General features: G+C 40.5%; 1 pseudogene; it reads right to left on the bottom strand.

Annotated features, from left to right (window-relative positions):
- The window catches only part of LOC148341743 (uncharacterized), an 82,367-nt pseudogene that overhangs the window by 2,885 nt on the left and 55,270 nt on the right, over positions 1-24,212 (bottom strand).

Genomic DNA, 24,212 nt, shown 5'->3' with positions numbered 1-24,212 from the left:
ATCACATTGGCTTAATGTCAATAAAAAAGCTTTGCAAAATTGAATTTATCATATTTTATTCAAAATCAAAATTTACATCTTACCACAAAGAGTCAGTTCCTTCAGTTTTTTGTTTTCTTTTTTTTAAGCTTCAAGGATCGCTGCTTTTCTCACCAGCACAATTGTGAATCTCCGCATGCTGTTTAGTGGAGAATTTTTTAGCACAAACGCTGCAACTGAATGGCTTGTCTCCACTGTGTGTTCTTGTGTGGTTTCGTAAATACGACTTTTGAGAGAACCTCTTGGCACAAACTGAGCAGGAAAAATGTTTTCCTCCACTATGTGTTCTTGTGTGTTTTGTGAAATTTGACTTATCAGAGTAACGTTTGCCACAAACTAAGCAGGAAAAAGGTTTTTCTCCACTGTGTGTTCTTGTGTGGATTGTTAAATAAAACTTTTGAGAGAAGCTTTTACTACAAACCAAGCAGGAAAATGTTTTTTCTCCAGTGTGTGTTCTTGTGTGAATTATTAAATGAGACTTTCGAGAGTAACTTTTGCCACAAACTGAGCAGGAAAAAGGGTTTTCTCCACTGTGTATTCCTGTGTGGTATTTTAAACTTGATTTTAGAGAAAAGCTTTTACCACAAACCAAGCAGGAAAATGTTTTTTCTCCGGTGTGTGTTCTTGTGTGGCTTGTTAAATTTGCCTTATGAGAGAAGCATTTTCCACAAACCAAGCAGGAAAATGTTTTTTTCTCCAGTGTGTGTTCTTGTGTGGCTTGTTAAATTTGCCTTATGAGAGAAGCATTTTCCACAAACTGAGCAGGAAAAAGGTTTTTCTCCAGTGTGCGTTCTTGTGTGGATTGTTAAACTTGAATTTTGAGAGAAGCTTTTACCACAAACTGAGCAGGAAAAAGGTTTTTCTCCAGTGTGTGTTCTTGTGTGGATTGTTAAATGAAACTTTCGAGAGAAGCTTTTGCCACAAACCGAGCAAGAAAAAGGTTTTTCACCACTGTGTGTTTTTCTGTGCCCTTTTAAAGACAACTTTGAAGTTAATGAGTCTGTGTGACATGCCCTTTCACCTTTGGCTTGCCCATCATCATCATCATCATCATTAGTATCATCATCATTGTCATGAGCGTCTGATAATGTGTCCTCATTATGTACTTGTGATGGCCCCCAGTGGTCTTCGTCACCTTCTGTTGTCACGTGATGACTTGAGCTGATGCTTGTAGGCTCCCCCCCTCTCTTGTCCTCACTCTCATCCTTGTTTTCATCTTCAGTCTTTATAGGAACAAAGTTCACTGGTGACTTGTTGATCTCCTCCTCCTCCTTTTTGATGTGAGTCCAGTCTGGGTCCTCTTTCACAGAACGGAGATTGTATTCACTGACGTCTGCAGGACACAAAAAGACAAATTTGGTTTGGTCAAGTCAAAGCTCAGGCGGCAACTTTGTCTTATATTGTTTCTACCGTGCTACCTTGACTTGTGCCTGCCGCATACGGAGCAATGCGTGCGATCCCAACTTGGACCGGACTATGGGGGCATTTCACAAAATTACGTCCGACGATGTAAACCTCCCTTTTGATGCCCAATTTCATTCCTGACATGGTCACAGACGTTTCTGGAAGCGAGCTGAAGTTAGCACACACAGGCTCTTGTGTGCGTCTGATGGAACACCTGTTGTGGGACCTTAACATATTGATGCAGACCACTGGGGGCCATCGCAACATAATGTCATTGATAGAATAGAAATCCTTCAAGCGAAATATGTTTCCAAGTATTTCTTTTTGCATTTAGAGATAGAACTAAATGTTCCTGGGCTTGTTGGTAGAAAAGGGGGTTGTGACGTTCTCCCTTTTTAAGCCCATTGTAAGCCAAAGAGATATAGATATAGATATATATATAAATATATATATATATATACACATATATATACATATACATATACATACATACACAGTGGAACCTCGGTTCTCGACCATAATCCGTTCCTGAACCCTGTTCGAAAAGCGAATTGTTCGAACACCGAAACCATTCCTTTGCTGCTTGCACTGACTTTCTTTGGAGGCATGATTAGGGGCTAAAACACTTCGTACACCTCTATAAAACGCGAGAGCAAAACGCAGCACGTCCGCACGCAACAACAGTTGGTCACAAAGAGAGCAAGAGAGCGATCTACACCCGTACGCCGCTCAGCATCCCACCCTCGCATACGCACTCATGCGTCATACCGGCGTTCGAACTCCGAGGTTTGTTCGAACTGCGAAGCAAGAATTTCTCAATTTTTTTGTTCGAACTCCGATTAGTTCGACCTCAGAGTCGTTCGCGAACCGAGGTTCCACTGTATATATATATATTTTTTTTAAGCATTTTTGAAGGTGTGCCGCTACTTCGCGGATTTTCAGTTTTCGCGGGTGGTCTCTGTCCCCATTCACCGCGATAACCGGGTTTTTACTGTCCTTCCAACTGACTCCTTCCGCGACTCGCACACTCCCCTTCTCTTCTGGTCAAGTGCGCAATCTCCCTTCTTCAAGTGCATACTCTCTCACATCATCAATCGGGATTGCGCGAGACATCCCGCGACCGACAAAATAAGCAAACGATGCACAATTATTAACCATATAACTGTGTATATCATAAAGCCATCACAATTAACATTAGTTCAGAAAATATCCCCTTCTTAATCACAACTCAAAGGGATGATTCAATAAACATGCGAACTTTCAGAACACCCATGAACACGTCAACTATAATTTAGCTCTTCTTTTTTAACTAACTAATACAGTGATTCTCAAATAGTGGGGCGCGGTGCGATGCTAAGGGGGGCGCATGAATTGATGACAGTGCTCCACACAGCAGCTAATCATATCACAGCGGGGCGTGTCCTATTTTTCCACTTTTGTGCTGAACAGACTGCAGTTTTCACCCAGGAAATCCATTCAGCACGACATTAAAAAACGACAACGCCGTTCATTCTTCTCGTCTAACAAAAAGAAGCACACGAGTTATCGCTAAGCAGAGATCAAGTGCGGATTTGTTGAGATTGGCGTTTGAAAATGTGTGAAAGAACGACACCCAAGTACAAAGATAAGATAAGATAAGTTGTCCTTTATTAGTCCCACAATGGGGAAATTTGAGGTGTTACAGGAGTAAAGATATAGATCACACAGAGTCGGCGGCGTAATGTAGCCGTTAATGTATAACATTAGCAGCAGACATTCATAAAAAGCATGCAAATATACACAGTATAAACGTATCTAAGTGTAAGGAAACACTCCTAATGTCTGTCCATTATATAGAGGGGGAAAACACTGCAATGATAAAAACTACTGAATGATTGGAAATACTGCAATGATAAAAATATTGCAATGATAAAAGTACTGTAATAGTAAAAGTACTGTAATGGTAAAAGTACTGCAATGATAAAGTATACTGGAATGGTAAAAGTACTGCAATGATAGAAAAATACTGTAATGATAAAAGTGATAAAAGTACTGTGATAGAAAAAGTACCGCAATGATAGGAATACTGCAATTATAAAAGTACTGCAATGATAAAAGTACTGTAATAGTGAACATCCTGCAATGGTAGAAATACTGCAGAGATAGAAGTACAGTAATAAGAATACTGTAAAGGTAAACAAAATACATCATTGGTCAATATTTAAGTACACCCTTGGCTGAAAGTACAGTAGTAGTTTATATTGCATCCTAGGACTGCACAATTGCACTAATGCCCGCCCGTTTGTAGGCCTGACCCAATGTTCTTGTTAAAAAGTCTGACAGCAGTTGGCAGGAAGGAGCGGCGAAATCTCTCTTTGGTACAGCGAGGGTGTAAAAGTCTATCACTGAAGGAGCTGTGGAGTGTTCTCAGAGTGTCATTGAGTGGGTGGGCTGGGTTGTCCAGCATTGATGACAGTTTTGCCGTCATCCTCCTGCCCCCCACTGAGTCCACAGAGTCCAGGGAGCAGCCCAGGACAGAGCTGGCCCTCCTCACTAGTTTGTCCAGTCTTTTTTTGTCCCGGCCCGAGATGCCTCCTGCCCAGGAGACCACTCCATAGAAGATGACTGAGGAAACCACCGAGTCATAGAAGTTCCTGAGGAGTGTTCCCCGAACGCCAAAGGACCTCAACCTCCTGAGTAGGAAGAGTCTGCTCTGACCCTTCCTCCAGCTTGTCTCCCAATAAGGCGGGCTGTATGGTGTTGAAAGCACTTGAGAAATCAAAGAACATGATCCTCACCGTGCCCCCCGCCTTCTCCAGGTGGGAGAATGAAGTGTGGAGCAGGTAGATGATGGCATCATCCACACTGATGCCAGGCTGGTATGCGAACTGGAGTGGGTCCATTAAGGAGCTGACCAGGGGGCGCAGATGGACAAAGAGGAACTTTGTGGAATAAAAGAAGAGAACGAGCAACATCTTCAACTGCTGGGCGAAATTTGCAAGCAGCCTCGTGTTGTGCTGCACCAGTGATTCTCAAATAGTAGCGCGCGGTGCGATGCTGAGGGGGGCGTGTGGGACCCTGGCGAACATGCTTTTTTGCATGGTTTTGGGACCGAAAAAGGCGATCTCAGGCAATGCGAGTTTGAGCTCGTCAAAGCTGTTTGTGCCCCGAGTTCACGCAGTACTGGTTTTAAAAAAAAAAAACGTGTCGCCCTGTCACGCAGTACTGATTAACAAAAACAAAAAGTGTCGCCCCGTCGCTCGTTGACCCGGAAGTGATTTCTTTCGCCGCTCCTTAAATGCCCCGCGCCAAGCTATCTTGCGCCGCAGCAGAGCGAGCAAGGAGGCGCTAAGCGCGCTAATCGCTAAAATGAATTGCTTCGATGGACGCTCGACTTTTAAAAGAAGTCTGACTTGAACTGCGTTCGGGCGGAGAGCCAGCAGCTATGAACAGAAATGTTGTATTGCAACCATTACGTATCCAAACAAAATAAGACGATGGCTACGTGAGGAAATGGCTGACGTCATCAAAACGAAGCGGTTTGACGTCAGATTGTAAACATAAAAAAAAATGTCTAGTCAACATATTCAAACATGTGCTTTATGTTATTTATATAGAATTTTTGTTTGAAATCCCCCTGGCTCTTTTTGTCTTTTCTATATTATGTACGTATTAATAACTGTTTGGTTTGTTCATGTTAATAAAGTTAAAAAAAAACTAAACAAAAACGTATAGTAAATATTTATCATCCCATCAATATTCGCACCAGAGAGTGCTGAGTTTCGAGATCCTCACAATAGTCGTTCTCAAAATGATATATATTTTTTTATCAATTTAGCTTTGTTAAGGGATATTTTATTGACAATCCAACATTAATATACAAAGAACACATACATTAGTACGAAATGTAAAAAAAAAAAACTGTAGTGGGGGGGGCGCAAATTTATTTTCTTCTTGGTAGGGGGGGCGTGACAGGAAATAATCGAGAACCACTGAACTAATATAACCCCGTTTTCCTCAACCAATGAGTCAGTATTCTTTGAAGTGGATTATGTGCAGACTAAAAATTTCTAATTTAATTTATATCAATTTACTGTATATGAAAAGTCCGCTCATAACATGATAATTCATATTCCTGTCATTTCCATCTCAAAATGTCGTTCCATTAATTGAATTACCGTCGTACATCCGTCGCCAAACTGAAGTATGGAACATTATTATTTTTTTTTCGTTTTACATAACCTTTAACCTTTCATGTTCTGTTTCAACAAAATTGTATCTCTTATCAGTTTCCCTGTTTCATGAGTTGCTGCCGGGGGCACAAAGGCGGAGTTCAGAGAGGAATTTCACCGTCAGGGGCAATCCCAAACTTTTGTTTCCAGGACATTGTAACACTCTGGGCTGGTTTATTGTTCTTCTTATTGCAATTTTACTGCGTTCAGTCTTCCTCGAGACTGAATACGTTCTAGTGTTTGCCAAATAGTTAATCCTAGTTTCTCACTTTAGCTTTGCACAGTCAATATATGAACTTTTTCAACTGCACAATCACTTCATTGAGGTCTAATTACCAATTGTTTACCGTAGTCAGACTTTTGCCGTCAAAGAGACCTGTTCCTTCACCGTATGTTAACGTTTTCATCACTCAGGGCTTTTCCGTGTTGACAAATCACATTCCATGGAACATGCATTCATCCTTTTATGATCTTAGATTTCTCTATTTCTATGACCGCTTCTTGCAATGAAGATTAATTTCACCCCAATTATTATGCAGCCAATTATCTTTCTCATTCTAATTTTGCTTTAGTTATTATCCAAATTTTTAAACATATTTTATGCTGCATCTTTCAATGCACACTAGGACGCACACGCGTTAGTTGAACTGATAAAACGGAATATTAATGCAATAACATTTGGGTTTTAGAAGGGGCAATTCGGCACTGGTTGATAACTATCACCCCTTTTCTCCTGCGTGGGGGCTGCCTGACTTCTTGGTCCCACAGTAGATGGTAGCCAGGTTTTTGATTTTGCGTGGCCTTGACCAGAACACGAGTAATCACAGGGTACGCATCTGAACAGCGGAGTCGAACCGGCCCAGACTTAATGCATTACTATTGCGACGTACCAGCAAAACCGTCGGGCCCTCCACACAACGGTACGCTTCAATCCTTACTGTGTTCCTTGCCACAAAGTGCCCAATACGATACGTGGAAGCGCGCTGCTCTTCATTATTTCTATTTTCAGCTCATCATTTTCCTGCTAAAATTTACACCCTGGCCAGGGTCTGTGCTCAAACTGAGCTTATTCACGACTATGTTGTCTATAGCTATAGTTTTACACTTCTTATTTCTCATCTCTTTAAGCACTAGACTTTTCTTTTCTTTATCTTCTGCACATTTCTCCCGCACTAGTCAAGTCAAGTCAAGTCAATTTTATTTGTCTAGCCCTTAATCACAGACAGTCTCAAAGGGCTTTACATAGCCACAATCGACATCCCCGATCTTAACCCCCAGGAGGGCAAGGAAAAACTCACAAAACCTCATTAGGGGAAAAGTGAGAAACCTTGAGAAGGGACCACAGATGGGGTCCCCATTTACTTAGTTCCCATCATCATTTTTTTCATTCATCTATTTATTTGTTTTTTTTATACATTTTCTAATGTTCTTACATAGTGCGGTTACTTTGACATCTTTTAATGTCTTAATCAGTCATGATAGAGGCCTCTTGTTTAAACAATAATTGAAACTAACACAGGGACATTTTCCATGACCAATCAGCCAGCAGACCCACACGCACAAGCTTTCTTTCACGACCCCAAAAGCCCCGACCGCTTGGACACAGGCGCACAACACCCATTGTGAGTAAAAGCATCTCACCTAAAGTTCAGCAGGCCGGCTGTTGAACGCCTGCGCCCCAGCACCCTTGAGACCCTCAATGGAGCAAAATGCCAAAAATGTGGTATATTTTGTTGTTGATGTGTGGGTCTGGCTCTGCTTCCCTCCGGACAGGTCGCGGAGCATGACAGAATTGGTGATGGAAAAAAATTCTCTGACACAGCCATTTTGGTTGGAAAGAGATTTTATTCTCGTCACATGCTGATGTCAAAAGAAGTCTCCCCAAAATGCAAAAAGGGAAAGGTGTCCCCTCTCTCCGGCCTTCCCTTCTTATAGGGAATGGCCACACCGGACATGAATATTGAAGGATTGTATTACGGTTGCTGGCATTATTTTAAACACTTACGGAACAGAAGGTCAATTATTTAATTTAGCAGGTTCATATTTACTGAATATGTTCAACATTGATTAAACAAAAAGCATTTCTCAAATGAAAGTAGAAGTACAGTGCATCGATAAGATTGACTGGGATTGTAGTCATGGTGTTTACTGATGCATTCATATGCTAAATTTATATGACTAAGTTTAAATGTAAGACCTCAAACTTGCACACATCGTATTTTCACGACCCACACTCTCATTCAGAACAAACAGATTCAGTCTGCTCAGGTCAAACTGATGACAAACCAGATAGCACATCATGGACAAATACGACTAAACACATTCTCCACATAGGCCATAGAAGATACAAACATATCAAGTTGGGCCGGGGAGGACGTCACAGGGATGCTATCAAGAAGACCCAAAAATATAATCTGATCTGGGAAAACATACACCACACAATCTGTACACTGACGAGATTACAGGGGAATGTGAGCAGGAGAGACGGAGAGACGGAGAGACTGCCGCCTGCCTGAGAAGGTCAGCCTTGGACCTGGAACGTGGGCCGGGCCGGGGGAAGGAGCAAGGACGACCGATTCAACCTACATGACCCGTGACATAAAAAAACCTCCTATAAAATGTGAGGCTGGGCTGAGATCAGCGCGCCATTTTTCGATAGTACTCGTCTGAGTACAGTTTCTCGTCAGATTAAGAAAAAGCCACCCAGATATCTGTCTTTGTACTATTTCCTGAACGCCAGAAATTGAAGAAACTAAATATTGGAACTCTTTTCAGTTGTTGTTGAGTCTTTATTTGACCCTATTCTTCTTGAGTACAAAAAACGAACACGCATTGGAGTAAGTTTGGCTTTTAAGATTAATTTACGAAATGTTTCTCATTTTCTCGGTGGCTCAACTCCAACAGTGGATATAAAAATACACTACATCTGTCAGCATAGTTTCGAAACCTGACATGACAAACTTAATTTCTTTAACAACATTTAAAAACCGGAATAAGTAAAATGTTAAATAATCAGTTCAAATTTGAAACTGGGGAAAAAAAACACGGAGTTGACCCCCCACTATTGGTTATTCTTTGGCATTTATTTTCTGCACTGATTTCATTTGGCATAAACAAAAGTTCAGCAAACCGGCAAGTAAAAGGCAATATTTAAAAATAAAACGGCAATAACCTTGAACGATTTCCCCCAAACAACTTGATGTTGTTATGTATATTTTAACGATAGAAAGTCGTTCTTTACAAAGCAAATGAGAGTAAGACGTGTACAAACCTGCTTTGTGTTGCACAACACGAGGCTGCTTGCAACCTTCGTCCAGCAGTTGAAGATGTTGCTCGTTCTCTTCTTTTATTCCACAAAGTTCATCTTTGTACTTGGGTGTCGTTCTTTCACACATTTTCAAATGATAATTCCAATAATTCCGATCTCTGCTTGACGTAGAGTCATGTGCCTCTTTTGTTAGCGGCTAGCTAGCTAACAAGCTAAGCTAACTACGCCGAAAAGCATCAACGCGCGAAGATGAGGTTATCGGGACACAAAGACTTAATGAATTATGTCGTAGTCCTTAAGAGTAGCACTGGACATCCTATGAGAAAATTACAGTCAGTTCCACACTAAATCAGAAGAATTTAGCGGTGGCTGTTTTTGTTCCGGTGTGGACGGGTCGGTGGATGTGGTCGAGGTCCTTCGGAAGCTGCGCGCTGGCTAATGACGTCATGCTTTAAGCACGTATTTTTCAAATATATCTCTTTGCCTCTGTGTTTGTTTTTACACCTGGCTGTTCAGTTCTAATATATATTTTATATAATACTTTAAATCGGTTGATTAAAAAATTAACAAAATAACTAAATTCACGCCACATTGGCGAGACAGCTCTGACGTCACTTCCGCCTATGCCCCGAGAAACCGCTGCTGCTCCAGCAGTGGGGCGTTTAAGTTTCTTCTCCCGAACTTGCAACAATTCTGTGTTTCACTTGGGCTGAAAATTGTGTGAATATAATGCCTGCATATACTAGCAGCGCTTCTCAATTATTTCACGCCCGCCCCTACCAAGAAGAAAGACGATTCGCGCCCCCCCACCACCAATTTTTTTCTGTCTTTGTATATTGATGTTAGATTGTCAATAAAATATCCCTTAACTAAGCTAAATTGATAAGAAATATAATTTTGAGAACTATTATAGTGAGGATCTCGAAACTCTGTACTCTGTTGTGCAAATATTGATGAGATGATAAATATTTACTCATATGTTTTTTGTAAAAAAAAAAAAAAACGTTATTAATATTAGCAAACCAAACATTAATACGTACATAATATAGAAAAGACAAAAAGAATTGCCAGGGGGATTTTAAACAAAAATTCTTTGTAAATAACATAAAGCAACAGCTTTTTTTTTTTTTTTTTTTACAATATTTTTATTACTTTTTCACACATTATACGCATGACAACAACATCAGAAAATAAACAAAAAAGTAAATAAATAAAATAAAACAGGCAGCACAGTGGGTGGTTGAGCACCCCACTGGCCCACAAAGTTTTGTAAAGGTTTTCACATTTCCTCAAACTCCTCTGCTCTCCCTCTCATGACATACGTCAGTTTTTCCATTGCCATATTGTTTGTCAGTTCTTTTATCCAGTGATCCAGTGAAGGTGCGTCCGTTTTTTTCCAGTATAATGCAATGAGTCTCCTGGCCTGTAGCAATCCAAAGTCAATCAAAGTAGTTATGTTTGTGCAAGCCACAAAGTCTTTGGGGTAGATGCCCAGCACAAACAGTTTCACAACATGAGGTATGTTAATTCCAACTCTAGTTGACAATGTCTGTCCTACTCCACTCCAATATTTTTGCAATTTCGGACATTCCCAAACGCAATGGAAGAGGGAACCCCGTCCCTCTACACATTTAATACAGGTGTCTGGTATAACAGGAGACCATGAGTTCAGTTTTACAGGTGTAATGTATGTTCTCATCAGCCATTTATACTGTAATAGTCTCATTCTAGTATTAATTGTTTGTTTCTGGGCTTTAAGGCATGCCCTATGCCATTCTTCCTCTGTTACAGCCTCCTCAAAATCAGAATTCCATGCCTGTAATCTATCAATAGAGGATTCATCATCATGGGTTACCAAAAGGTTGTAATACACAGAAATTAAACCTTTATCATCACTGTGTGAAAGTGTCAGACGTTCCAAATTTGAAAGGGGAGGTTCTATGTTGATCGTTTTGTATTTTGCAGATATGAAATGTTTGAGTTGCAGATATTTAAAGAAATGCTTTTTATGAATTTGATATTTATGTACAAGTTCTTCAAATGTAAGCAATATACCGTTATTATATAAATCACCCACACTTCCAATACCCTTTTCTGTCCATATCCTAAAACCCCCATCTGCCCTGCCAGGCACAAAATTTAAGTTACCCCTCAAAGGGGTAAAACGTGAAATTAGAGGAGTGTCTTTAATATGATGATGTGCTTTATACCAGATATCAATAGAGTTTTTCACAAACGGGTTTTTAGTCTCCTTTTTTAGGGTTTTATGGTTTGCTGAGTATAAGTAGAGCTTTAGGGGAAGTGACACTGAGGCTTGTTCGATAGACAGCCATGATGGATTCATCTCATTTGTAAAATAAAACACCATAGATCGCAATTGCGCAGCCCAATAATACCATTTTAAATTCGGAAACCGTTGTCCTCCTTGTTCATATGGGAGGTAGAGTAGTCGCAATCTCAACCGGGGTTTTTTACTACTCCAAATGAATGTGCTAAAGGTTTTGTTAATCTTAATAAAGAATGCATTTGACAATTGCAGTGGAATTGACTGAAATAAAAATAAAAACTTTGGTAGTATATTAATTTTTATCAATTTAATCCGTCCAATTATTGATATAGGCAAAGTCATCCAACGATCCAGCGTTTCCTTCATCTCTGCAATCAAAGGGTGATAGTTGGAAGGGACCACTGTTTTAATTGAAGGTGTTATTTGCACCCCGAGGTAAAGAAATCCTTCTTTTGCGTTATTAAAAGGTGTTTTTACGGTTGGGTTTGTCCTTTCTTCCTTATTTAGAAATAGTATTGATGATTTTGAGTAATTGATATCATAACCAGATAATTTTCCAAATATGTCTATATAGCTAATAAGACTTGGGACGCTATTGTGTAAGTTTGTTAAAAAAAGAATGACATCATCAGCATATAATGATATTTTATGTTCCTGCCCCCCTAAATTAATCCCTTCTATACTCATATGCGTTCTAACCGCCATCGCAAAGGGCTCTATGGCAAGAATGAACAACATAGGTGATAGAGGGCATCCTTGTCTAGTAGATCGTTCTAGAGTGATTGGCTTTGAAGCAATGTTATTTGTTAATATACTAGCCATCGGGCCAGTATATAGCAGTTTTACCCATCTGAGAAAGTTAGCACCAAGTCCATATCTCGGCAGTAAACTAAATAGATATGGCCATTCTATTCTATCAAAGGCCTGTCTGGCATCTAGAGACAGCAATGCCATATCCTTAGTATTGTACTTTTCATGTATTATATTCAAGACCCGTCGTATATTATGAAATCCCTGACGCTTCTGTACAAAACCATTTTGATCATGATGTACCAGATATGGTATGTGTTTTTCCAACCTCTTAGCCAATAATTTGCACAATATTTTAGTATCACAGTTCATTAAACTTAGTGGTCTAAAAGATGAACATTCCATTGGGGGCTTTCCCGGTTTCAAAATGAGTGTTATAATCGCCAGACGTAAGGAGGGCGGGAGTATCCCACTTTGAAGTGAGCCATTATACATATTCAATAAAGGGGTAAGTAATTTTTCTTTAAAAGTTTTATAAAATTCAATGGGCAGTCCATCATTTCCACCAGTTTTGCCACTTTTTGTACTTTGAATGGCTTCAGAAATTTCTTCAATTTCTAAATCGCTATCAAGTTCTTTTTTTAATTCATCTGGTAATATTTTAAACTGATACTGATCCAGGAATTCATTTTGATCTTCTGGTGTTTTTGACATGTCGGATTTATACAGAAATTGGTAATATTCTCTAAAGGCATCATTAATTTCCAATGGATCCATAGATATATTTCCCAATGGGGTTGTAATGCTCTTGATAGCTCTGTCGGTATGTCTTTTTTTAACTTGCCAAGATAACAACTTACCCGCTTTCTCGCCTTGATCATAATAGGCCCTTCTCAACCACAAAAGACTATTAGCTACTCTATCAGCCGACAATTTATTATATTCAGCTCTGAGAAGGAGCAGGTCTCTTTCTTGTGTAGGATCATCATTTGTATTAAGATTAGTTTCTAGATATGCAGTCTTACTTTAACTTGGAATCGGTGCACATATTGAACAGTCAATATAATACTCCCAATCAATGTAAACCATGTAAAATATTGATCCCTAGTGGTTATTTGTAATTATTATACAATCAACCCACACTTTACTCACACACTAACTAAATAGCACAATTACAAAAATCGCCCTTTCCTTGGATTAGTTTCTTAACAACAGTCCAAGCTTCTTGTGGCTTCTTCCTGTAACTGTAGCTCCTATGCAACCGTCTTGCTTGTGTGTGAAATGCGAATTGAGCTTAGCGTTCACTTCTTGCCGTTGACGTGACGACGTCATGGTAGGCGGCCATCTTCTGTCCACTTGCGTTGGTGAAACAGACGCGTTTTCACTGTCGAGTTTTCACTGAAACTCCCTCCGCAGGCACGACAAACACAAATGGGTTTCTTTTTGTAACTGGTTTAATGAAGGCGTCTTACTCCATCACACCGTGAAAACTGTACACAAATAAATAATACAATTGACAATACATTCATAAAAACAACAAAGTAACTAATGTCACATACTGAAACAATATAGAAACGAAAAAAATACCTCGTTGGCTGCTGCCGCAAAAGAGGGAATTGAAGGGTGAATTGTTGAGGTGATAATTTGTCCTCCTTGTCTCTATTCTTAATAAAGTTTTGCTGAAGTGACCGCAGGGTCAAACCAGTTGATCATCTATACACGTGTGGGGCCAAAACCGGGAAGTATTTAAAGGGAAACGGAAGGCAAGGGCGTGTCCTCCAAACAATGCAATACTATGTATAGAATTAAATGCAAATACTAATATGTAAATTACTTAACTTCATAAATTAACTATACATATAAATAACTAACAAGGAACAAATAAATTAAATCCATGCCCAATTATGGCTACATTTACAAAAGATTTTGGCAAAAAACGTATTAGTAAATATTTATCATGTCACTGATCGTGTAGTGGTACACTCGCCTGAGTTGTGTGCAGGCAACGTGGGTTCAGTTCCCTCTCAGTGACGGTGTCTATGTCCGTCCTGTGACTGGCTGGCGACCAGTTAAGGGTGTAGTGGGCCTTTCGCCCGAAGTCAGCTGGGATAGGCTCCAGGACCCTCCCGCGACCCTGTTCAGGATAAGCGGTGAGGATAATGACATGACATGACAAATATTTGTCATCTCATCAATATTTGCACAACAGAGTACTGAGCTTCGAGATCCTCACGATAATAGTTCTCGAAATTAAATTTCTTATCAATGTAGGTTAGTTAAGGGATATTTTATTGACAATCTAATCTCAATATACAAAGACAGAAAACAATTGGTGGTGGGGGGGCGCGAATATTTTTCTTCTTGGTAGGGGCGGGCGTGAAATAATTGAGAAGCACTGCTAGTATATGCAGACATTATATCCATACAATCTTGCAGCCCGAGTGAACCACAACATTCTTGAGAGTTCGGTAGGAGAAACGTAACCTTCCCACTGCTGTTCCAGTAGCGGCTTCTCCGGGCATAGGCGGAAGTGACGTTGGAGCTGACTCGCTTTTGTGGCGTTATTTTAGTTATTTTGTTAAATTTTTTTAATCAACCGAATTAAAATATTACATAGAATATATATTAAAAGAGAACAGCCAGGTGTAAAAACAAACACAGAGGCAAAGAAATATATTTGAAAAATACGTGCTTAAAGCATGACGTCATTAGCAAGCGCGCAGCTTCCGAAGGACCTCGACCACATCCACCGACCCGTCCACACCGGAACAAAAACACCCACCGCTAAATTCTTCTGATTTAGTGTGAAACTGACTGTAATTTTCTCAAAGGATGTCAATTGCTACTCTAAAGGACTACGACATAATTCATTAAGTCTTTGTGTCCCGATAACCTCATCTTCGCGCGTTGATGCTTTTCGGCGTAGTTAGCTTAGCTTTTTAGCTAGCGAGCCGCTAACAAAAAGAGGCAGATGACTCATCGCCAAGCAGAGATCAAGTGCGGATATTTTTTAATTATCATTTGAAAATGTGTGCAAGAACGGCACCCAAGTACAAAGATGAACTTTGTGGAATAAAAGAAGAGAACGAGCAACATCTTCCACTGCTGGACGAAGTTTGCAACCAGTCTCGTGTTGTGCTACACAAAGCAGGTTTGTACACGTCTAACTCTCATTTGCTTTGTATAGAACGACTTTCTTTCATTAGAAATATGCATCACAACATTAAGTTGTTTGGGGAAATCGTTCAAGGTTATTGCCGTTTTATTTTTAAATATTGCCTTTTACTTGCAGGTTTGCTGAACATTTGTTTATGTCAAATGTAATCAGTGCAGAAAATATATGCCAAAGAATAACCAATAGTGGGGGGTGAACTCCATGTTTTTCCCAGTATAAAATTTACATTTAAAATAACAAAATAACATTTTCTGGTTTTTATATTTTGTTCAAGCAATTCCTTACGGAAGGAATTCCGCCTGACTCTAAAAATGTGCACACTGCCGCGAAAACGTCAATGGCGGTTGATCAATTTTAGTGAATAAAACACAAAATATTAAGTTTTTTTTTTTTTTAAATGAAGTACGTATTGGTCTTATTTATTTATGAACTTTCTACTGGCTTGGTCGGGTGAGAGTCAATGAACCTCGGGTGGCCCTGCACTGTTTTGTGCACGTGTGCATCGTTTCACCCCATCCAAACATTTAAAATACATTGAATGGTTTGCACGGATCTCATCAGTGAACAAGCGCATGCTGCAAGGAATGCATCTGCATCTTTGTCTTACTATGGTCTCAAAAAGGCTGAAACTCACAACCCCCTTTTCTACCTACAAGTCCAGGAACATTTAGTTCCTGGTAATAAAGTTCCTGTGGCTCAGGTGGTTTGCATCACCCCCACAACTCGTAGTTCCTGGTAATTTATCCAAATGACAATGACGATGTATCAGTGGGAGGTCTTGTGTTACTTTGTTACTCATTACTGACACCCTATGGCTGTTAAGCATAATTGCAGTTCCAAAATAATTCAGTGAACTCTAAAAAAAATATTATGGTGTATCTTAGTTGAATTTGAATTCATATTCCAGAAACGTCTGTGACTATGTCAGGAAGGAAATCGGGCATCAGCCGCAACGTGCTTCCTTTTTAAATGCTCGTTTATCACAGTTGTGCTGCGATAGGGAGGTTTACATCGTAGGACGTAATTCTGTGAAATGCCCCCATGGTCCGGTCCAAGTTGGGGTCCACGCATTGCTCCGTATGCGGCAGGCACAAGTCAAGGTAGCACGGTAGAAACAATATAAGACAAAGTCGCCGCCTGACCTTTGACTTGACCAAACCAAATTTGTCTTTTTGTGTCCTGCAGACGTCTGTGAAAACGATCTCCGTTCTGTGAAAGAGGAGCCAGACTTGACTCACATCAAAAAGGAGGAGGAGGAGGAGGAGATCAACAAGTCACCAGTGAACGTTCTCCCTATAAAGACTGAAGATGAAAACAAGGATGAGAGTGAGGACAACAGATGGGCGGAGCCTACAAGCAGCAGATCAAGTCATCACGTGACAACAGAAGGTGATGAAGACCACTGGGGGCCATCACAAGTACATAATGAGGACACATTATCAGACGCTCATGACGATGATGATGATGATGATGATGATGATGGGCAAGCCAAAGGTGAAAGGGCATGTCACACTGACTCATTCACTTCAAAGCTGTCTTTAAAAGGGCACAGAAAAACACACAGTGGTGAAAAACCTTTTTCCTGCTCGGTTTGTGGCAAAAGCTTCTCTCGAAAGTCTCATTTAGTAAGGCACACAAGAACGCACAGTGGAGAAAAACCTTTTTCTTGCTCAGTTTGTGGCAAAAGCTTCTGTCAAAAGTTTCATTTAACAATCCACACAAGAATGCACAGTGGAGATAAACCTTTTTCTTGCTCAGTTTGTGGCAAAAGTTTCTGTCAAAAGACACAATTAACAAGGCATGCAAGAACACACAGTGGAGAGAAGCCTTTTTCATGCTCAGTTTGTGGCAAAAGCTTCTATCAAAAGTTTGATTTAACAATCCACACAAGAATGCACAGTGGAGAAAAACCTTTTTCCTGCTCAGTTTGTGGAAAATGCTTCTCTCTAAAATCAACTTTAACAAAACATAGAAGAACACATAGTGGAGAGAAGCCTTTTTCATGCTCAGTTTGTGGCAAAGGATTCTCTGAAAAGGGACATTTAAGAGAACACACAAGAACACACAGTGGAGAAAAACGTTTTTCTTGCTCAGTTTGTGGAAAATGCTTCTCTCAAAAGTCAAGTTTAACAGAACACACAAGAACACACAGTGGAGAAAAACCTTTTTCTTGCTCAGTTTGTGGAAAATGCTTCTCTCAAAAGGCACATTTAACAGAACACACAAGAACACACAGTGGAGAAAAACCTTTTTCATGCTCAGTTTGTGGCAAGAGGTTCTCTCAAAAGTCGTATTTACGACGCCATACAAGAACACACAGTCGAGACAAGCCATTCAGTTGCAGCGTTTGTGCTAAAAAATTCTCCACTAAACATATTGCTGAGAGACATAATTGTGTTGGTGATAAAAGCAGCGATGCTTGAAGCTTAAAAAAACTGAAGGAACCGACTCTTTGTGGTAAGATGTAAATGTGATTTTGAATGAAATATGATTAATTGAATTTTGCAAAGCTCTTTTATTGACACTAAGCCAATGTGATCATTGCCAGAAGAACCAATGTGTCTGAGTGATGATGATTTTTTTTGTTTACATCAAACATGTCAATAAAATGAATTCCCTTTGCCTAGAACAACATTTTTTAACATTATGCTTTTCAGTTGTCTTTTTAATCGTACTTAATGGAAAAGGTGTGAGAAGAAACTGTGCTTATGAAATCGGTGCCTTCCACAATCATCAATAAAATCACTTGTTCCACTTGCTCAACTGGCCTTCATTACGCTGCGTGAAAAGGTGAAAAACTGAACTAGAAGTAGAACTATAAAAAGAACCAGAAAGAGAAACGCAAGTAGTCTCCATTTCTCTCAAAGGTTTTGGTAAGTCAGGACTTGGCAATCTGATGGCGACTGGAGTCAGCATTTGTCACCACGGAGATGATGATTCTGCTGCTGTCTGAATTGGACCCGGGTGGCCACACGCCAGTGTCCCTGAATTTCACCGGCGGATCTTCAGCTATCCCACGTCTGGCCCCAGATTGTTGTGGAATTTTTAGCAGTAAGGGAAGATCAATGAGATAGTCTGGAAAATAAATTGTCTTTTGGGTCAGTCTGCTGAGTGATCTCAATGGGTGCGTGGGAATATACTGATGCACACAGGAAGATGAAGATTTATTTGGCAGGAACTGTGTAATCTTAAAACAAAAAGATACTTTTTCTGCGTTGAGCCTACTTATCAGTCAAGGCCGTGTTGTTTTGGCTTCACAAAGAATTCTCTAGTACAAGAAGCGAAAGGCACTTTCTTCAAAAGCAGGTGGCCACAATAAATAACAAAAACCTTACTTGCTAAATAATTTTCCATCACATTAAGATTGAACAAAATAGTGACACAAATATTTAAAAAAATAACTACAGTAACAATTAAACATTGAATACTAAATTATGACTAAAACAGTTCAATGAATCTTGAAATAATTAATGAATCACCGTAGTTTATTGAATACTGAAACGAATAATGAAATATTTAAGGACTAATAACAGCACTGAAATCATTTTTAACACTCTAACATTTAGATAATAAAACTGTGACGTATTTTAATTTAAAATTCGCAACAACGTCGCTGGCGAAAAACCCTGTAAAAAGGCAAAGGTGCAAACATGTTGACATAAAGTATCACTTAATCATGTCAACTGTTAATAATAGGGAAATACATTTGGAATACTGTCCAACCGACGACATGGTGGCAGATGTTTTAACAAAACCAGCAACAAAAGTAAAATTCAATACATCTTTCAAGTTCATATTTGGGAACTAAAATTTTTGTTCATGTGCATAACGTTTAAATCTTACGTTTTTTCTCTGTTTAGAAGATAACAATGATTTGCATCGCAAATGGTGACATCTGTCGGTGAGTTGGTGACAGTGCTCCACACAGCCAGCAGCCAATCATATCACAGCAGGGTGTGTCCTGTTCTTCCGCTTTAGTGCCGAACAGAGAGCGGTTTTCTCGAAGGAAATCCTTTCAGTGAGACTGTGAAAAACGACGCCATCTTTCATTTGTCTCGTCGAACAAAGAGAAGCACACGAATTATCGCCAAGCAGAGATCAAGTGGGGATTTGTTGAGATTGGCGTTTGAAAATGTGTGCAAAAATGACACCCAAGTACAAAGAGGAACTTTGTGGAATAAAAGAAGAGAACGAGCAACATCTTCAACTGGTGGGTGAAGTTTGCAAGCAGCCTCGTGTTGTGCTACACAAAGCAGGTTTGTACACTTCTTTCTCTCATTTGCTTTTGTTATGTATTGATTGTAGTCGTTGCTCGTCGAGAATGCAGCGGTGCCCCCTGGGTAACTTGTTGATGACGTAAGTTGTTGTTGAGTGCGGAACAAAAATATACAGACGTAGTTGAAATGGCTTCCTGTCTCCCGAGTCTTTACTTTGGATATTAACCCTCCTACCCAAGTTATAACAGCTTTGTAAAGAACGACTTTCTATCGTTAGAAATATGCATCACAATATTAATTTGTTTGGGGAAATCCGCCCAAGGTTAATTGCCTCTCTCATGTCTTGAATATTTCACAAGTTTGTCTAAGTCAAAGATTTTGAATTTATTCACCTTTCCTCATCAACAAGTATATTATTCTCATTCTCTTGGTGCAAGCTGTTAAAACAACTGATAAAAGTGTGAGAGTAAGAAGTCCTCTTTTTTTGTGGATCGTTTTCGAATTCATTGATGTTAGCGCATCTGTTGCAATCGTGGATCTGTGACGAATTTCACCTCCGAAGAAAAAGAGAGACGATTTCGTCGTATTTGCAAAAGAGTAGCTCATGGCGTGGTAAACGTACTCCAAAACATTTGAGTCTTGCAAGGCTTTCGTTATTGTGAGTGTTTCCAATTTCATAAAAATGTATTTTAGGTCAAATGTGTACTTTATTTTGAACGCAGGTGCATAGAAGTGTATTGTTTCATTAGGCTAACTGCTCATGTACTGCTCATGTGCAGTATATTAATGCACTCTATTTTTATTTCTTCTTTGTTGCAGTTACTATATTTCTAAATAAAATACCTCACAGTTGTTGTTTGTAAGGACAAGAGAACTTGATAAAAGCAAGAAAAGTACGCCTTGTCTATGGAGTTTTCTTCTTTATTTTTAATTATTGCGTTTTACTTGCAGGTCTGCTGAACATTTTTCTGCCAAATGAAATCAGTGCAGAAAATTTATGCCAAATAATAACCAATAGTTGGGGGTAAACTCCATGTTTTTTTTCACAGTTTAAAATTTGAACTGATTATTTAACATTTTACAGACATTTAATAGAGGTTCACAAAAACATGGACCTCTTAAACCGGAAAACGTTCGTTCAGTGGAAACACAAGTGTCAATGCTGCCATTTAGCAGGAAGCCACAAAAACAGATGCACGTTTGAACCGTGGTCGACAGGAAACCGTTTAGCTCGCATTTAACAGAACTGTGACCCAAACATGTGTTGTAAGCTGAAACCGTTTGAACAACAGGAAGCGTATGGACGGGTGTGATAAAGTCAAAGTGTTTTTCCATTCTTTATGAGTTTGCATATTCAAATTGCTTTTGTTACAGGCCCCAGGTTGGCAGGCGTGTTGACAGATAATAATCCTGCAAATGCAGGAAAAATAATGAGAACGGAGATCAGTTGTTGCTTTTTCAACGGATCTTGTCAGAATCGCGAACTCACAGAAACTGCGACACAAATCCACTTTAGTTGTGAAGATACAATCACATCGCTGTTACTGTGCTGTTCTTTTACTGCCCTCTGCTGTCGAAACACTCACACGTTTCAAATCAACCTGGAAAATGAATTTCCCTTCACCACATCAAACATCCCAAATGAACTAAACTCTGACCACATATTTAGTGGGTCACACACTCCCCGACAAAGAGAAAATGGCTCCCGACATTTAAAACTTATATTTGTACTTAACCAGGAAAACATTTAATTCCCACAAAAGCATGTTCCCAAATACCGTATCCTCGACGTAGGTGTAAATATTTATTCTAGACTTTCTCGCAGCAGTTCCCATAAGGCGCTAGTGTAGTAAAAGGCAGTGTCTGGTAAGGGGGGAAATAGGGCATGGGAAGGGGCTGTGTTCCCACACTGGCATAGCTTGAACTGAATAAAGTGCAAGTGGACCCATCAGTTCCTGTGGTCGATAGGATGGCTGCCCAAGTGAATCATAGGTTAAAATGTGGGGGGGGGGGAGCGTCTCCTTTCCTGAGTGGATCTCCTAACGGGCTCCTCCTGCGATGCCACAGAGTCGGAGATGAGTTGTTCAGCCTCATATCCACCATGTTGTTGAAAATCTAGGGGTTCTGGCAACATTTGAAAATTGTCCTGGTTTTGCTGATGCTCATGGTTAGATTTCATAGCCTGTGACTGCAGTCCAGTGTGTTTTGGAGTTCTCAACCAGGATTGTAACCTAGGCGTCTCATCATCAGAGTTCTCTGAGTCACCGTCTGTGATGTGTGACCTATCTCTACATGTTTCTTGTTATTGTTCTGCTGTTTTTTTCTTTGTTGTGATGGACTCTTCAGCTGATCAGGTAAATCTGCAGGTAAGTCATGAACAATGTGAAGGAGGTTTCGATGAAGTATCCGTATCTTATCACCCCCTGCCTCGGGACACACTTTGTAGACCGGGCTGTCACCCACTCGTTCTTTCATGACATAGATAAGTTGTTCCCAATCGGACCTCAACTTACCTGGTCCACCTCTCGCATTTATATTGCGAACAAGGACTCTGTCGCCCGGTTGGCGCACAACTCCTTTGACGTGGCGGTGATGATTCCGTTGGACTTTTGACTGTTCTCTGATAAAATTTGATCGGCCTGCTTCATTCTCAGAGACCACTTATTCGCATATGTCTGCGGTGTGTCAATCTGGTCTTTGGTTGATAAGCCAAAAATCACATCTACTGGGAGACGCGGGTGCCGGCCAAACAAAAGGTAATGGGGAGAGAAGCCTGTTGACTCATGTCTGGTGCAGTTGTCTGTATGCACAACCAGAGCTAAGTGCTGTTTCCAGTTACTAGTGTCTTTTTCCTCCAATGTTCTCAACATCTGCAGCAAAGTTCTGTTGAACCTCTCAGCTGGGTTGTCCTGAGGGTGATATGGGGTTGTCCTTGAGTGAGTAACTCCAGCCAGACGTCCCAGGGTCCTGAACAGGTCCTTTTCAAATTCACGGCCTTGGTCGTGATGCAACCGGGCTGGGTAACCAAATAGTGGTATAAAGTCATAAAATATTTTCTCAGCCGCTGTTTTGCCAGACTTATTTTTTGTTGCACAAACTTGGGCAAACCTGGTAAAGTGGTCTACCACAACTAATTTTTATTCATAGCCACCATTGCTGGGTTCCAAATGCATGTAGTCTATTGAAACAAGTTCTAGTGGTGCTGAGGTGGTAATGCTCCCCATTGGTGTTCTGATGTGTGTTACAGGTTTCTTCTGTTGGCACTTCAATGGCACTTCCTGGTCACATACAGCTCTATTTCCTTCTTCATGAATGGCCAATCGAAGCGGTCTCGCGCAAGGTGGATGACCCTCTCTGCTCCAATGTGGCCCATGTCATCATGGAGATGTTTTAGTACTATAGAGTGATATTGTGATGGTAAGAGGAGCTGTTGTCGCTGACCAGTGATCCGATACAAAAATTGATCTTTCATGTGGAGCTTTCCCCACTCATGCATCTGCCTGCTCACTACGCCACTAGCTCCCTTTCTGTCCCGATCGGTTAATTCTGTCTTTGTTCCCTTCAATCGGACCAACTCACCTATGGCAGTATCGGCTCTTTGCGATGCAACTAGTTCACTGTGACTAATGGTGAGTGGTGACACCTTCATATAGACTTCTAAGCCTGAAGTCAGATTTAGTGCGGCAACATCTTGCTTTCTTGCACTCTCAGAGCCTTCCCATGTAGCTTGGATAGTTTCTCTCGTGAGCTCCTCAGTGCATTCCCTGACATAGGAGTCGATGTTAAGCGGGAGCGAGAGAGGGCGTCTGCATCGATATTCACTTTTCCCGGCCTGTACTTTACTTCAAATCGGAAGTCTGCCAGCATCACCCACCCACCTATGGCCCACTCCATTCAATTCAGCTGTTCCATTTATATATGTGAGGGGATTATTGTTAGTATATACCGTGAAATGTGGTGCATAAAACAAATAATCCCGAAACATGTCTCACGTTGCCCACTTCAGAGCATGGCACTCTAGGTTCCCAGAGTGTAAATTGTAATTTTTCTCAGCGGGAGACAGAGTTCTTGATGCACAAGCTATCACCCTTAGGTTTCCATGCTGTCGCTGATAGAACACGGCACCAAGTCCATTCTAAGAGGCATCAGTGTGAAGCACAAAGGGTAGTTCAAAGTCTGGATAAACCAATACAGGTGGGTGAAAAAGTGCATCAAGAAGATGCTCAAGTGTCCTTTGATGCTCATCCGTCCAATGGACTGGAGTATTTCATGGCAACTGGGCTTTTTTTTTTTTTTTTTACACTTTTGGGTTTCATCCGTCCAACTGTTGATTCCCTTTACTTTCAACAGTTCATAAAGGGGTTTTGCAACGCTGGAGAAGTTCTGAATATAGGCTCTGTAGTAACTTAGGAACCCTAGTAATCTACGTACTCCTCCTACTGTGCTGGGCTTTGTTTTTTTTTGTTTTTTGTGACACAATTGCGTCGATATTTCTTGGGTCAATTCTTACACCAGCTGCCGAGACCTCCCTACATACCTTACTTCCTTCCGGAACAGCTCGCGTTTTGCTGGTCGAAGTTTGACACCGTGGGACTGTAAGGCTCTTAGAACGCGACGTACTCCATCCACATGAGCAGTGAAGGATTCAGAATAACAGAGAATATCATCCAGGTAAGTATGCAACAGCTGTCCCGCAGGGAGACAAGCATCTCCTCCATGATGCCCCGGAAAGCAGCCGGGGCATTGGAGAGTCCAAAAGGAATCCTTTCCCACTCATACAGGCCCCAAGGAGTAATAAATGCTGTCATATGCCTGGAACCTTCAGCAATGTAACCCTGGTGATATGCCTTGCCTTGATCCA

Source organism: Idiotropiscis lumnitzeri, chromosome 2 (assembly GCF_059441095.1).
Source record: "Idiotropiscis lumnitzeri isolate Australia: NSW breed Sydney's pygmy pipehorse chromosome 2, RoL_Ilum_1.0, whole genome shotgun sequence".
Taxonomy (NCBI): domain Eukaryota; kingdom Metazoa; phylum Chordata; class Actinopteri; order Syngnathiformes; family Syngnathidae; genus Idiotropiscis; species Idiotropiscis lumnitzeri.
Note: the sequence above shows the minus strand (reverse complement) of the source record. Positions and strands in the feature narration are given on the sequence as shown.